This window comes from Scyliorhinus canicula, chromosome 15 (assembly GCF_902713615.1).
Source record: "Scyliorhinus canicula chromosome 15, sScyCan1.1, whole genome shotgun sequence".
In the NCBI taxonomy this organism is placed as follows: domain Eukaryota; kingdom Metazoa; phylum Chordata; class Chondrichthyes; order Carcharhiniformes; family Scyliorhinidae; genus Scyliorhinus; species Scyliorhinus canicula.
The window spans coordinates 142,130,354-142,138,504 of NC_052160.1; the positions used below are offsets into that span (position 1 = coordinate 142,130,354).

An 8,151-nucleotide genomic window follows, 5' to 3' on the forward strand; every position below is an offset into this window, starting at 1 on the left:
ATGTTGCAAAGAAAGTGTAAAGGAGTAGATTGTTAAGTTTCTGGTTCATCTTGCAGCCATATCAATATTCTTTTTTTGGCCCATTTTGATTGCTGACTGACTGAATGGCCTTCTCACTTGTGATGAATGGTAAGTCATGCTGAACGAGACAGACCTGTGAAAGGGATGTTTCATTGTTTGCAGGACTTCATCATTGTGTTGGTCTCATAGCCGGGGGTTTGCGAAGATGCCTGGTTGGTACACTGCTAAAACCTGAGCAACTCTTGCTACAATGATCAGTGCAGCAAACAACTGGAGTGTGTCCTCAATGGGGTGTTCTTCGCTGAGGCAAACAAAACGGCCAAGTCCATTGAATATTGGAGTCTTTCTCTGCACGGCAGGCACAAAGAATCACCCCACTAAACATGCTCGAAATGGCCAAAGCCAATGGAAACTGTCCAGCAATCAAGCACCAACCTCTGCCAATGGGAAATTCTTGAGGATATCTGGGAAGGAACCCTAGGATAACCTCAGAGGGATGGGAGCAGATGAAGGCTGAGAGGACCATGTAATCATTAAACATTGAAGATGTACCACCCCAGAACTGATTACAATTCTGCTAGGGCAATGTTAGCTCCTGATGGCTTGTTTGACACATTGGGGGTAAAAGTACACGTGATATTGAACAAAGATCTGATGGTGAGAGCTACCTTTGCCTTGCTGCCCTGACATGGACTGCCCCCTAGCTGTCCCTGCTGGGACTACTGCTGACTGATGTCCAAAGATGTGCAGGTTAGGTGGATTGGCCATGCTAAATTTCCCTTAGTGTTGACCAGGGGTTGGGTGGGGTTATGGGGATAGGGTGGGGGTGTGAGCTTGGGTGGGGTGCTCTTTCCAAGGGCCATTGCAGACTTGATGGGCCGAATGGCCTCCTTCTGCACTGTAAATTCTGAAAATTCTATGACTGACTCTTTTCTGCTGATTTCACCACGGGAATGATGTTCTGCCCTCAGAGGTGGGCAGTCAACTCAGCTAATTATGGATCCAATTAGTTCTGATTTTGTGATTATGCCGGTACTGTGCTGCCGGAGGAGCGGCCCTGCCATACGTGGAGGCCGCCAGATCCACGGAGTGGCCTACTTCAGGCCAGAGGGCTAGCAGAGACGGGGACTCCACCTTCAAAGAAGGGGCTGCCGGCATGAAAGGCCTAACTTGAAGCCCAACCATGCAACCAGAGTGGGTTTCCCCTCCAATTTGAGAAGTCTAACGATGCTGATGCCCCCGGGTGCTCCTCCATTTTGAGGCTGCCTCATTGTCTCTGGTCTGCCTCAGCAGTGCCTACCTCACTCAGTAGGGCTGCCGAGGCTTCCGAGCTGCTGGCCCTGTGATTGGTCCAGTAGAATTGAGAGCGAGCTCTCCTGCCCATTCTTAAAGGACAGCAAGTGCCGAGGCAGCCAATTAGGAGGATTGTGTCAACATTGCTGCAGGGTCCGTGCCCTATTTGGTGCCAACGTGAAGCCTGTGGTAAAACCCCGTCCACTGCACTTTGATAATGGTCATTTTACACTGCATGTCTTTTCTCAAAAAAATAAATAAAGAGCAAGTTCAAAAAATTAGAAACAGACAAATCCGAGTTTTGAATAAAGCACCTGCACCACACAAACAAAGCCAAAGGAATGCCCGATTCCAGTAAATGCGGGGCATCAACAACCTTGGATACACAAAGCAGCATCTCTGCTGTGTTACTGTTGTCACTTTGAGCTGTTACCGTTGCATAACAAACTCTCCCTAACTCGAACAGAACAATTAGCGAAGATCAACTTGGAGGCTTGGATTGTTACTGTGTCATTAGGTGTCAATCACCACGAGGAGAACTGAGAGCCTCAAGTGTTGATAATGAGGGTGGCTTTCTTCCAATTATTTCCACTTCCTACCCGTGTGAATGTGACTGCCATTCATCCTTTCGTCCAGCTTTGACACCCACCTCGCCTGAGTTATTATCGCTGTCCATTCTTCCTTTCCTCCAACGTGTCAAAATCATAGCTTATCGTGCAACATGTTTCCTTCCCTCCCAGCTCTTGTGATTTGCTTCTGTATTTACCAGTCTCAATCTTCCCCGGTCTTCATCTCAATTCTGCCGTCTCTACAACATATGCACAGCACATGCTTCCGTTGACAAAATTGCACAGGCTTAATCAGCCCAGCGACAGCGCAGTTTAATTCATGCAGATACCTGGAAACAAGAATAATGTGATTAAAATTAACAGATCTTCACATTTCCACAGTCAACAATGCAATTACAGCTACTGTGTGCGTGACAATTGTCAGCTCTTGAGAAGGGATCCATTTGGAATATTTTGCTGGGAGTTGCTACAGAACAGTAAACAAAATAAGATCATATTTTCATATTTTTAAATTTTGTTTCTTCGAAATGGAAATTAATTATTTACTTTTTATTGTATCAGTATTTGAATCTGAGCATAGAGGCTAAAGTTTTGTCAAATCATTGGATCAATAAAGAGGCTGCAAAAACTTTAACATGGAAATGTTAACGATAAATTCTTTATTTGTGTTTCGGAAGGAAGAACATCCAATGTCAATAATGAAATATTTAATGTTTCAACAAACAATGAAAATGTAGGCAGTGACAGTGAAAATGTCTCCATGAAATATTCAGAGTATTAATAAACATTGAGGAAATGGATGCAGATGTCGAATTTGATATTGGGGATTTTGAAAGTGAACCCGAGGGTCAGATTTTCCTGGAAATCAGCGAAGGCCAATGGCAGTGAAAAAACGGAATTAAAGCGGCCAACAGCAAGGATCTTTCCCGCCATATTATGCAGCACGTTGAGAAATAAACTTCAAGGATTGGTTCATGCAACATTTCGCTGGCGGGGCCACAACTTAGAACTGTGGGGTGCCATTTATAAAGGCTGCTCCAGCGCAAGGCGATCAAACCAGTAAACCCCCGCAGCAACCTACATGGCCATGCCCTTGGCACTGTCTGGGCACTAACCAAGCACCCGTATGGCACTGCCTGGGCACCCCCAATGGTGCTGCCTGGGAACCCTATTCTGCCAGGGCATCTACCCCGGCACTTTCTAGGCACTCCCATCATTCCCTGGGCACCCCTTGGAGGTGCCCGGGAAGTGCTCACAGGGTGCCCTGGCAGAACCAGGGTGGGTTCCCAGGCAGTGCCAGTGGGGATGCCCAGGCAGTGACATTGGGAGTTCTGGACAGTGTCAATAAGGGGCATGAGCAATGCCTGGGCAGTGCTGGGGGTGCCTGGGCAGTATTAGACGGTTCAAAGGCATGAGCCTCTTGCCCCTGAGCACTGCGCTCACCTGTGCTCCCATAGGAGGTGCTCGTAAGGTCCATGCCTTCAGAAATCAGTGGTGATTCAGGCTGTTCTGCCGCCACACCATACGTGGATAGATTTTGATGGGTTAATGATTCCGGTGTAAGTGCCTGATGATTATATGTCAAATTGTTATAATGATGTTCCCGATGTTGAACATCTGGAAACGAACCCAGTCACTGATGGGAGGGAAGGGGACAATTGTGCTTTTATGACAACGTAAGATGCAACTTTGCACTTCTCAGGATACTTTCCACTCCCGTTACCAAACCCGCCCAACGCGAACAGGATTGGAAAATCCCTGTCTAAGGATGTAATGAATGATCAGTAGAAATTGTTACAATTATGAAGATTGTTATGTTTTGGATCTTTGTCTTTAATTTAAGGTAAAATGGAGAGGTTGATGTGTGCTGTTCTCAAGTCTGCCTGACAGCAAGGCTGGGTGGTTTGATTGTTAGAGATTAAAGACAGACCAGATTATTTAACTTGGAAGAAGAAGAAGAAAGTGCAAGTTGTGTTAATATCGGATACAATAAGGTCCCAAAAAGGTGTTGAAAATATCAGGTTTTAAACAGTTGTGCATTAAATTGTTCATTTACCTCCAAAGTAAAAGAGTTGGGTTCTCGAGGATAGCTAATCTGCATCTCTGCCAGGATACAATGCCCATATGATTCACATTGCCAGGGTACTGAGCTTTTAGATGGAAAGGGGACAGAGAAAGCCATTATAATATCAAGTTGCAGCCTTTCTTAAAATATGACTGAATATCACAGACAGATTTGTTTGGCAGGTTCTGAGAGAGCGAGAACTGCAAGAGGCCAAAGTCTTTGGGTGGGATTCTGCGGGAATTGGCGGGGCGGACAACTCCGACGCCGAGGGGTGGCGTGAACCACTCTGGCGTCGAGCCACCCAAAATGTGCAGAATCCTCCGCACCTTCAGAGGCTAGGCCGGCGCCGGGGTGGTTTGTGACGCGCCGGCCGGCGGGGAAGGGACTTGGTGCCACACCAACCTCCGGCCGGCGCGAGTTGGCGCGTGCGCGGTAGCGTCAGCGTGTGCTGGCGTCACCCCAGCGTATGCGCAGGGGGGGTTCTTCTCCTCGTCGTCCATGCGGAGGACCACAGCGGCCGACGCAGAAGAATAGAGTGCCCTCATGGCACAGGCCCGCCCGCGGATTGGTGGACCCCGATCGCACCTCCCAGGGCCAGATCCCCCCCCCCCCGGACCCCGGAGGCCGCCCGTGCAGCCAGTTCCCGCTGGTAAGTACCTACTCCAATTTACGCCGGCGGGACCGGCTGAAAGCGGGCTGCCACCCTGCCCATCGTGAGCCGGAGAATCGCCGGGGGGGGGGGGCGCTGCCAGCGGCCGCCGACCGGCGCAGCGTGATTCCCGCCCCCGCCAAATCCCCGGCGCCGGAGAATTCGGCAGCCGGCGGGGGCGGGATTCACGCCGCCCCTCCGGCGATTCTCCAACCCGGCAGGGGGTCGGAGAATCCCGCCCTTTATGTTGGCAAATTGTACTCAGATTGGGAAGACTAAATTCGTGGGGAGGTAAAACAATATTGGAAGACCAGCTTGCATTGGAGGGTGGATCCCCAGCAATACTTTCATAGTGAAAGACAGCTCTGGGTATAGAAGGTAGCAAGCTAACAAAGGAAAACAACAGAAGCAAACCCTCAGGGCCGACAAATAATTTTGGACAGATTTCGGGAGGATTGGAATGTCTATGTATGCCCATGAAGCAATTTTTTTTGGCGGTGCCAAAAATGTCTGTTCTGTGGTTTATTATTATTATTATTAAAGTATAAGTTGCTTGCGTTTAGTTTTGGTGGTCTTAGTTATGTATTACAGTAAATGTAGTAAAACACAAAATCTTATCATGCCATCTTTTAGTTATTAACTGCAAGTTAAATGTCTTCATTGGATTTATCGTTTTCTATATTGAAAATTAAAGTTGAGCCAAATAAACCAAAGCAAATGAAAATAATTTCATTGTAAAAATAAATATTTTTTGTCAAACAATCCCACCACCCTCTGTGCAAAAGAAACTTGCCTCGTACATCTCCTTTAAACCTTATCCCTCACACCTTAAACCTATGACCATTGGTAATTGACTCATCCACCCTGGGAAAAAGTTTCTGACTGTGGGAATTTAAAATGTATTCTTTCACGGGACTTGTTGGAAAGACCCAGCGTTCATTGCTCATCCCTAATTTCCCTTAAACTGGGTGGCTTGTTCGGGCCATTTCCCAGGGTGTTTAACAGACAACGACACGAAGGCCAGACCAGCTCAGGCTGGCAGATTTCCTTCTCTAAAGGACATTCGTCAACTTGATGGGTTTGTGCGACAATTGATAGTTTCGTCATCACCTTTACTGAGACTTGCTTTCAATTCCAGTTTTTATTAATTGAATTTAAATTCCACCGGCTGCCATGGTGGGGTTTGGAACTGTGACCCAGAGCATTACACTGGGCCTCTGGATTAGCAGTCCAGTGACATTGCCAGGACACAACCATCTCTCCCTAAAATAATTAAGGTTGTTACTTTAATTGTGTGACAGGGGAGAACCAAACTGTAAGAAGGTAACAGTTGAATGAAATTCTGTACAGCAACAAATTGGGCGGCACTGTGGCAGAGTGGTTAGCACTGCTGCCTCACAGGGAGCCGAGTTCAATTCCAGCCTCGGTGTCTTTGACGACCAGCCCAGGATGATGGGTTGGCTCTTGGTGGATAAGGGGTAGCCGCTGAGGTCTGGCTGATGACACCAGTGCGGAGACTGGAGACTGAGGCAGAAACCCAATACAATGAGGCCCATGTTGCTACCTGTGCTGTCCCTGCACGGTGCATCGGACTGCGCTAAATGCGGTTCCAATCCCTGGACCGCTGTGGTGGTGCACTGCAGTATACTCCCCAGAGGGTCTCCCGCTTTGCGGTGGTCTGCTGTGCCCTCCACAACCTGGCACAGCAGCGCCCTCTTCCTCCCTCTTCCCCCACCCATTCTCCGACCCCCCCCCCCCCCCACTACCCTGCTCTACCCTCCCAGGGTCTGTGTAACCCTAACACCAGCGTGATGGGCCTGTGTCTGTGCTGTCAGCGGGTCAATATGCAAGGCAGGCGATGGGTGGTACCCTCTGTGCGGTAAGCTCTGGTGCTCCTCAGTTTATGACAAAGTTTGACTCCTGTCCTTCTGTTGACAGCGCGCTCACACCTCTGAACAGGGCCTGCATCTTGACCACTTTGCCTGGGTGGCAGGGGGTGGGGGAGCGGAGGCAATTGTAGCTGGGGCTGCAGGTAGGCCCCACTGTGCAGAACAACATGACCGAAGCTTCACATGTATCAGGTGTTAGATGTTTAATATTGAATATTTGAAACTACCATTGTCCCTAGCTACAGGTAGTGCCCCCCATGCCCACTCAGTAATCCTCTGTCTTAATCTCCCGTGCTCTGCTTCTACGTCTAGATGTTTCCACAGGATGCACATCGGAGGTGGAGCAGCCTGCTACTTCTCGCACGCTATGGCCTCTGATGCCGTTAGCGGACGTCTTCTGGAGTCCAGCAGCACGGTAGCACAAGTGGATAACACTGTGGCTTCACAGCACCAGGGTCCCAGGTTCGATTCGCTGCTGGGTGACTGTCTGTGCAGGGTCTGCACGTTCTCCCAGTGTCTGCATGGGTTTCCTCCGGGTGTTCTGGTTTCCTCCCACAGTCCAAAGACGCGCAGGTTAGGTGAATTGGCCATGATAAATTGCCCTTAGTGACCACAAAGGTTAGGAGGAGTTATTGGGTTACGGGGATAGGGATAGGGGATAAGTGGGTCGGGGCAAACCCGATGGGCCAAATGGCCTCCTTCTGCACTGTATGTTCTATGTTCTATGGAGTCGGAGGGCCCGGCTGACTTATCTGGCATTGCAGTGCCACTCAGTTCTGCTCACTGCCCTTGTGATGTGCCGGTGCCAGGAGTGGAGGATTTGGGTGCGGTGGAGACTGGTGTTGCCTCTCTCTCTGAAGACACCGGGTTGGACTCCAGCGCTCCCTCCCCCTGGATGGTGCCCATTGGGCCCCGGGGGTCTCCATGGGATGGATGGATGGAGTGAGCTCCAGAAACTTCTGCATTATCTGGATCTGCCAAGTCTCTGTGCCTCCTCATTGTCTGCACCATTGTCTACACCCTCAGCAATGCTCCTCCTCCGTGCCTGGGCCATGCTCTGCAGTGACTCAGCAATGTCCGAGATCGTCTCTTGAGTGGCGGGGGGGGGGGGGGGGGGGACCCCGGATCGCCTTGCCCCATAAGATGTATATCCTGTAGGAGAAGGGACATGTGGCATATGGTCAGTGGGAGGACGTAATTCGCGCGAAGGAGCAGTGGATCCTCACCTCTGTAGTGGAGGCCAACCTCGTTGTCTCTCTCCTCGGCCAAACCCGCGATCTCCAGGCTCCGCTCCTCCGAGAGGGTGAGGACTGATATCTGGCGCTCCGCTCATCTGAGCCCTTTCACGCTATTTTGGTCTATATTCTCCTGTGGGGACAGAGAGAAGGCATTATGAGCTGTGTGTTTTGAGCATCGGGGAGAGGAGGGGGGGGGGGGGGGTATGGCAGGTTCCAGATGTGGGCACCACACCTGAACGTGGATGGGTTGTGCTGGTGGATGCCAGGGGCATAAGCCTGATAATCTGGTGTGGGGAGGGCGCGAGGTGCCACACGCTGACTTGATGGTGGGAGCAGAGATCAGGGGCGTGGCAGGTGGGTCGGAGGCCAGGGGGCCGGTGTTCACTTACCCTTGTGGCTCAGTTGAGGTTGTTGGTCTTCCTGCACT

General features: G+C 50.1%; 1 long non-coding RNA gene across 1 annotated transcript; it reads right to left on the reverse strand.

Annotated features, from left to right (window-relative positions):
- Window positions 1-2,072: 2,072 nt before the first annotated feature.
- LOC119979102 lies at window positions 2,073-7,848 on the reverse strand. Its single transcript, XR_005463643.1, has 3 exons — window positions 7,713-7,848; window positions 3,940-4,033; window positions 2,073-2,212 (listed from the first exon to the last, which is right to left on the reverse strand). It is a non-coding gene; the product is annotated as an uncharacterized LOC119979102 (long non-coding RNA).
- Window positions 7,849-8,151: the final 303 nt, after the last annotated feature.